The sequence below is a fragment of the Amphiura filiformis genome, chromosome 19 (genome assembly GCF_039555335.1).
Source record: "Amphiura filiformis chromosome 19, Afil_fr2py, whole genome shotgun sequence".
In the NCBI taxonomy this organism is placed as follows: domain Eukaryota; kingdom Metazoa; phylum Echinodermata; class Ophiuroidea; order Amphilepidida; family Amphiuridae; genus Amphiura; species Amphiura filiformis.
In genome coordinates, this window is record NC_092646.1 from 20,499,327 (window position 1) to 20,505,736 (window position 6,410).

General features: G+C 34.8%; 1 long non-coding RNA gene across 1 annotated transcript; it reads left to right on the top strand.

The window, feature by feature from the left end:
- Positions 1-545: 545 nt before the first annotated feature.
- Positions 546-3,874, top strand: LOC140140745 (uncharacterized). Its single transcript, XR_011857278.1, has 4 exons — positions 546-612; positions 2,114-2,199; positions 3,045-3,174; positions 3,830-3,874. It is a non-coding gene; the product is annotated as an uncharacterized lncRNA (long non-coding RNA).
- Positions 3,875-6,410: the final 2,536 nt, after the last annotated feature.

The following is a 6,410-nucleotide window of genomic DNA, read 5'->3' on the forward strand; positions in this document are numbered from 1 at the left end:
CATATCTTCAATACGAAAGGTCAAAATTTTCAATTGATCGTCGGCTTTTCATCCTACCTACATACACTTTAAGTATAAATCATCAGATTTATAAAGTTTACTTCAAGTACTGTTAAATATCAAAAATATCAATTTTAATGATTTGCCATAAAATGTGTATTAAATTGCGAATTTCAAAAAATCAAAATTATTTGATATCAGAATGAAATTCTTCGTATTCAGAATGCAATTTGATATGTCTGATGTGCACTAATGTCCCAAAATAAATACTGTCCAAACGTTCATACCCCACCCCTTAAGCATGTTAAGAGATTAAAGATTGATCAATTCGGCTTATATGTTACGAGTCATGTCAATTAATTATTTTGACATTTTGCTCTTTTATGTGACTAAATGTCTTAATGATTTCATAGCGTAAGAATAAGGCGTATTAGTTAATTATACACACTAAATACCCCGGGCAATTATCTTATTTTTTAGAAAAATTAATGGTTACAATCTTGAATTTCAAACACAATAATTTACAAATGTTTGTCACTTTATAGGTGCTGGTTACCGATTAAAGGTGGCATCATTTATGCATTCGTCGTACCTGCGTTAGCAATTACACTTGTAAGTGGTACAAACTTGATCATATTCAAGAACAGGAAATATAAATTATGCACAAAAAGTACCATTGCTCTAACATAAGGCGCACATTCTTAAAGATTTTAGCACTCAATGAGAAAAGTGGAACTTTCTATTGATGGATAAATTTTCTGCGCATTTTGATACTAAACTTGTCACCATTATTCCTTCATGCATGATTATATTATCCATTTAGTAGTCCAACAATAGAATTCCAAATTAACAAAGTTTCTATTGAAATATCTGTCTAACATACCTAAAACGAGCACAACATTTAAAAAAAGTCTTTTAAAGCCCACCTTACCTTTGCATGTTTAGTCTATTTATGTCAATTATAGTGAGATACAAATTTGCAGACCCCATTGACATTTTGAATGGTTATTAATTGGATAAGAGAGTGCTTTATTTAAGTGTAACGGTACTTGTTGTGCACAGTTTCTGTATCAATGTCTAGGGCGAACTGGAATTTATTCACATTTCCAGAAATGCCTGTCTTCCGGAAATTGACGTAATTCTGGAAATTTCCTAAAATGTAATTATCTTGTTTTTTTGTTTTTACATTTCCGGATTTGGATGATGAAGAAACCAATGTTTTTGAGTTTAAAAGAGAGAAAGGGGGGGGGGGATAATCCTTGTACAGGTTTCCGCTATTAGAGTTAGTAAATCAATATACAGTAAGCCAAATAATTATGGTACCAGTTATGTTCACCCCTGTGTATCCTAAGCAAAGACATATATATCACAATTGGAACCAGCAGCCAATAGCTGCATCTTTTAGCTCAAATGTAAGACCCAACTCGTTTAAATTGTTCAAGAAATAAAGACACGATGACCCAAGAAAGAGGACCAATTTTAAAGTCGCTGTTACAAAGCGTTCACGAGCAAGAGAACAAGCGCCGTTCACCGTTTTTTTAAAATTCTCAACCAATTTCAACAATAGAGACGTGAATCAGAGCTAATAAAGAGTACAGGTATTTGCTGCTTGTTTTAATTTTGACATATTTGTCTTTATTTAGAATATACAGGGGTGAACATACCCGATACTTTAATTATTTGGCTTATTGTAGTCAATAACACATGTTTAGTGTCCAACCCATTATTTCTTAATATCCCCATTAACGCTACGCTTTTCCAGATAATTTGCTTTACTGATAAAGCCAGCTGGTGATTCATTGTGAAAATGAATGTTGCCCTCAATTTTGTAGAAAAAATGAACGTTTGTTTCAGGTCAATTTTCGTTAGTTTGCGATTTGTTTATCATTTTGCTGCTATTTATTATACAATTTTGTTGTATCAGGAAGCCAAGATCAACTAGCTTTGTTAAAAATCGGTTAATAGTACCGGTGAGGATTGAATAACGCGCGATGGTTATTATGCCATGTTAGTTGAGGCTACGGTTGTTCACAAATGTTTGCATTAATATCAAATAGCAGTCAACTCAATTTACTGCCAAAATTGCAAAAAAGTTTACGTTTCTTTTACATAGATTAATATGGTGTTCTTGGTGATTACCATCCACAAGTTTTTGGCTCTAAAGACCAATAGAGATAAATCAGAGGCAGCAAGATTGAAGTAAGTATGAAAAAATGGTTTTACTATGATATGAAGTTTAAGAGAGATTTTTAGCAGGCAGGGTGTTCAGGGAAGAACCAACCAAATCCGGTGGTTGCTGAGACATCATTATAAGATATAACACAGACATAGCTATGCCTTTTCAAACGTTTTACTGTGAAAAATCTGTGACTGGCTGAACAATTTACTGTGTTATTTACTGGTACATACTGCAAATGAACTAAAGTCATTATTAACTAAATGTGAACATTGATGGCGCTATTCATCTTAAATCTTGTTTGCATTTTTACAAAGGTTAGACACTTGTATACTGCCATCATAAACGAAATGAATAACTCATATTATTTGGCTACATTTAATTTAGATTATACATAAATAGCGCCCTCAATTTTCACACAAATAATAACTGTTCAGTTTATATAATAAAGATACCATAGAAGAGCAGAAAAAGATAAATTAATTTCACAAAGAAAATCAATGTTAAAAATATCTAGCTAAAATATTACGCATATTAGTGTAAAAGCTGGTGTCTAGTCTAGAATTTATTTTAAGCACAGAATGATTGGAGCAGCTCTTGCCTATAAAACACGAATCACTGTCATAGCATCATATCACAAGGTTATAACAATAATTATATATATTTATAGTGGATACAAAAAATCTCTTTTTCGGGAAAGATGCGCACTTTTGGCGTTATACAAAAACTCGTTCTTTAATTGGCTGAAATATGTGAAAACAGGTTACTTTCATGCAGGACAGGTTACTATTAGGAACAGCCTGTCCTGCTTTGCTGAATTGTACACAAGTAAGGGCAGTGCATTACTATATAATTTGTCTAATTATAGAGCCAGTATTCGAGCAATTGCCATACTAAGCCCACTTCTTGGCGGTACATGGATTTTTGGTGTGCTCCAATTTGACCAAACCTCAAGTATTGTGTTTTCGTATTTGTTTACGATCTGCAATGGATTACAGGTAACACTCGTAACCATGGTAGCATATTAAATAAATTACGGTATCATGATATATGCTTAAAGTTGTTCAGCCCCTCTCTTCTCTCTACTTGGAAATTTTAGTTAGCTATCTTTTCTAGGTATCATTTTTTCAAATGTGTCATATTAATCTGTTTTACCAGTCCTAGAATCACTTGAATACAATCATTTGAACATAATTAAGTATTTAACTCGGTAAACAGAATAACAATGGAACTAATTATTACAACAAAACTAGCTTCATATGATTATGTGCTATGTGAATTTCCAAGGACGTGTATTTATGTTGCAAAATTCTTTAGTAAATTTACTTTGCGGGGAGAAAATACAAATTTTCTTTGAAAATGTCCAGACAAGAAAGTGTGTTCTTACGGCCAAAAATAGGCCCTAGAATAAAAATTTTATTGCGTACAATAAAAATCACACCCTTTGTCTCAATTCCAGGGAGGCAAAAGTGGGTAGGCGCCACCCTATGGGACATCTTGCTCCACTAGGATGCTGAGCGCTATAATATTCCTGGGGATATTCCAGTAATTCCAGAATTAAGCTAAAAATAAATTAATGCTTATACATGAAGTCATATCATTTTCTTTAAATGTATTATCAAGTAATATATTTTACGATTTTATTTTCTTCAGGGAGTGTTCGTTTTCTTTGCACAATGCTTACTGGACGAAGACGTAAGTAATATTGAAGACCAAATAAAAATTACATGATACACCCAGCTTCGCCTAAATACCAGCCCCAGTGATATTGTTGCTGTTAAGCCCTCCTTCGCGAAGTTGTTGTTTGTGTGCATGTTTAATTGGAACAACTTGTATGTATCAGGTATGTGCAGGTTTGCTACGCTCAAAGAACTAGCGAGTGGCGTAGCGTGGGTCTTCCGATTGGGGGGGTTGCACCGGGTCTGATGGGGGGGCACAAGCCGTTTTCGGCCATTTTCCTATGGGATTTAAAAAATTCAGATCGATTGGGGGCACGGGGGTGGGGGCACGTATGACGCTACGCCACTGGAACTAGCTAAAGAGGGCACTGTATACGTACACCGTTATTTTTCATACTATGATACTTTTTGAGAGGGCTCTCTTCGTGTTACTGTAAGGTTTCGCTCCCGTTTGTAAAGTGAAAAATAAATAATAAAATAAAAAAGGACCAAATATTGACTATGGCATAGTCTACTATTCAGGGTTACACGTTATGCAAACGTCAGCCATCAACAGTTCTTGTATAATTCACCTTTTCGGTAAATCCTTTAAGCATTAATTTGTATATTTACCCCTTGTTGACGTATTAGATGCGATCATTAATGACTTGCGCAGTAAAGAGCTGTAAAGATGTCCGCATCGCTGAAACGTCATCAGAGGTAACTAAGCGCAATGATTTATAGTGTGCTACGCACAGGCACAATGCCTAGACATTGATCCACACGCCTCAGCACACTTAACTACGCAAAGGCTTATGGGATTTACCAAGACGGTCAACTATATCGCTCCCCTAACTAAATACTTTGTATATCTAAAAACCCAGCAAACAACAAATGTTTTTAAAACGTTATGAATGTGGCAGCATGTAGACTGATATTGGACTCTGTCATATTGACATAAGCTTAAAAAGTTACCTTTTCACTACGCTGAATGAAGACGCCGTGATGGCGTCGCAAGCTACGTCTTTGCTCAACTCAGACTCTGAAAAGGTAACTTTTAAAGCTTATGTTATGAATGTGGTATAAACGTGTTTTTGTATTGTTTATGTATGGTTTAATAAAGGTCATGAAAAGCTTTTGATAACGTTTGATATGAAAAAAAAACCACATTAATTTTGAAAAATGTTTTTACAAAATTTGGTCAACATTTTTGCAAGGTATTTTGTAAACACTTGAATAACATTGTGTTAGGATATTTTGCAACAAGTTTTCAAATTTTGAATGTTATTAAAATGATTCATACCTTTTATATAATCCGACATTTAAATGTTTTCTGTGTTTACTGGGAAATTGACTCGAGTATTATGTGGACTTGTTCTGATGCAGGTACGGTCGTTTTTACGGCTGAAATTAAACCGTGGGAAAGTGGACCATTCATCCGTCACACTACCCACTCAAGATACCAGTAATGGAAGTCAAGGAAGAGTCAGAGATAATTAAAGTTAATTAAGCTAAGTAGGTGTACTAGAAGATTTTGTCTTAAACAAAAAAATGCCGATAGGCTCACATTTGGGAATAGAATAATGCCGTGTTTGTCAAGTAAAGCTTTTTATATCATGGGCGTACCGGGGCCACCAACCCAGAGGAGGCAACATTTTCCCGATGATCCGAGACTAAAATGACTTTACCAGGACAAATGCGCGCGAAGCGCGAGAAAAGTTATAAATTCTAATGCTAAAATGGGCCCAATTAAATAATTTTAACTCTGGATTTTGATCGTTTCCATAAAAGGAAAGAGTGAGATGTGATGAGTTGCCAAGTCTGATGAAACCACTAGCGTAGTGGTGAAACGTCACTGAAATGTGAGTACAACTTCATCAAATTGCATAGGAATTGTTAAAAACGAACAAATTCTACAGTTGAAATCAACAATCCTAATTAACTTGTTCAAAGATTAGACTATTTTGTGCTAAGACCGGACCAAAGGAAGATGCATATTGCAACTTTTGTCAATTTTTTTCCTGGTAATTAAGGGTGTCAACTTGAAACTTTTAAAATGTGTCTTTATGAATGAGTTTCGCACTGCAACTTGTTGTAATCTAACGCTCACAATGTCTGTCAGCATCAATAAAAAAAACGGTGCAAAATAGTTAGGCCCCGTTAGAGAATGAGGCAATAAATACGATTAAAGGGCTGGTCTATTGCAAAAACAAATCATTGGCAAGCTAATATTATAAGGACAATGAAAAATGACTCCTTTTTTGAGAAAATGCAGTTTAATTTGAACATCAAATGAAACACAAATTATAGGCGCAACTAGCTTCCCAGTAATTGTTGGGATGCTCGGTCGGGTATTTACTTCGGGCGAAAAAGCTGTCCAGAAATCATTATTATTTGGCCGATTCCAGGGAATTTTCTAAAAACATTGCTTGAATAAATTATGCGTTCTTTCTGAATGGCTGACAAGAGGCCCAAATGTTGGTGTAAGTGTTTTCGTCATTTCAGTGTCTGGGGATAATAAGACGTTTAAAATTGATATTTCGCAAAAAACAACTTAAGCGGTGAGTTCCTTCGAA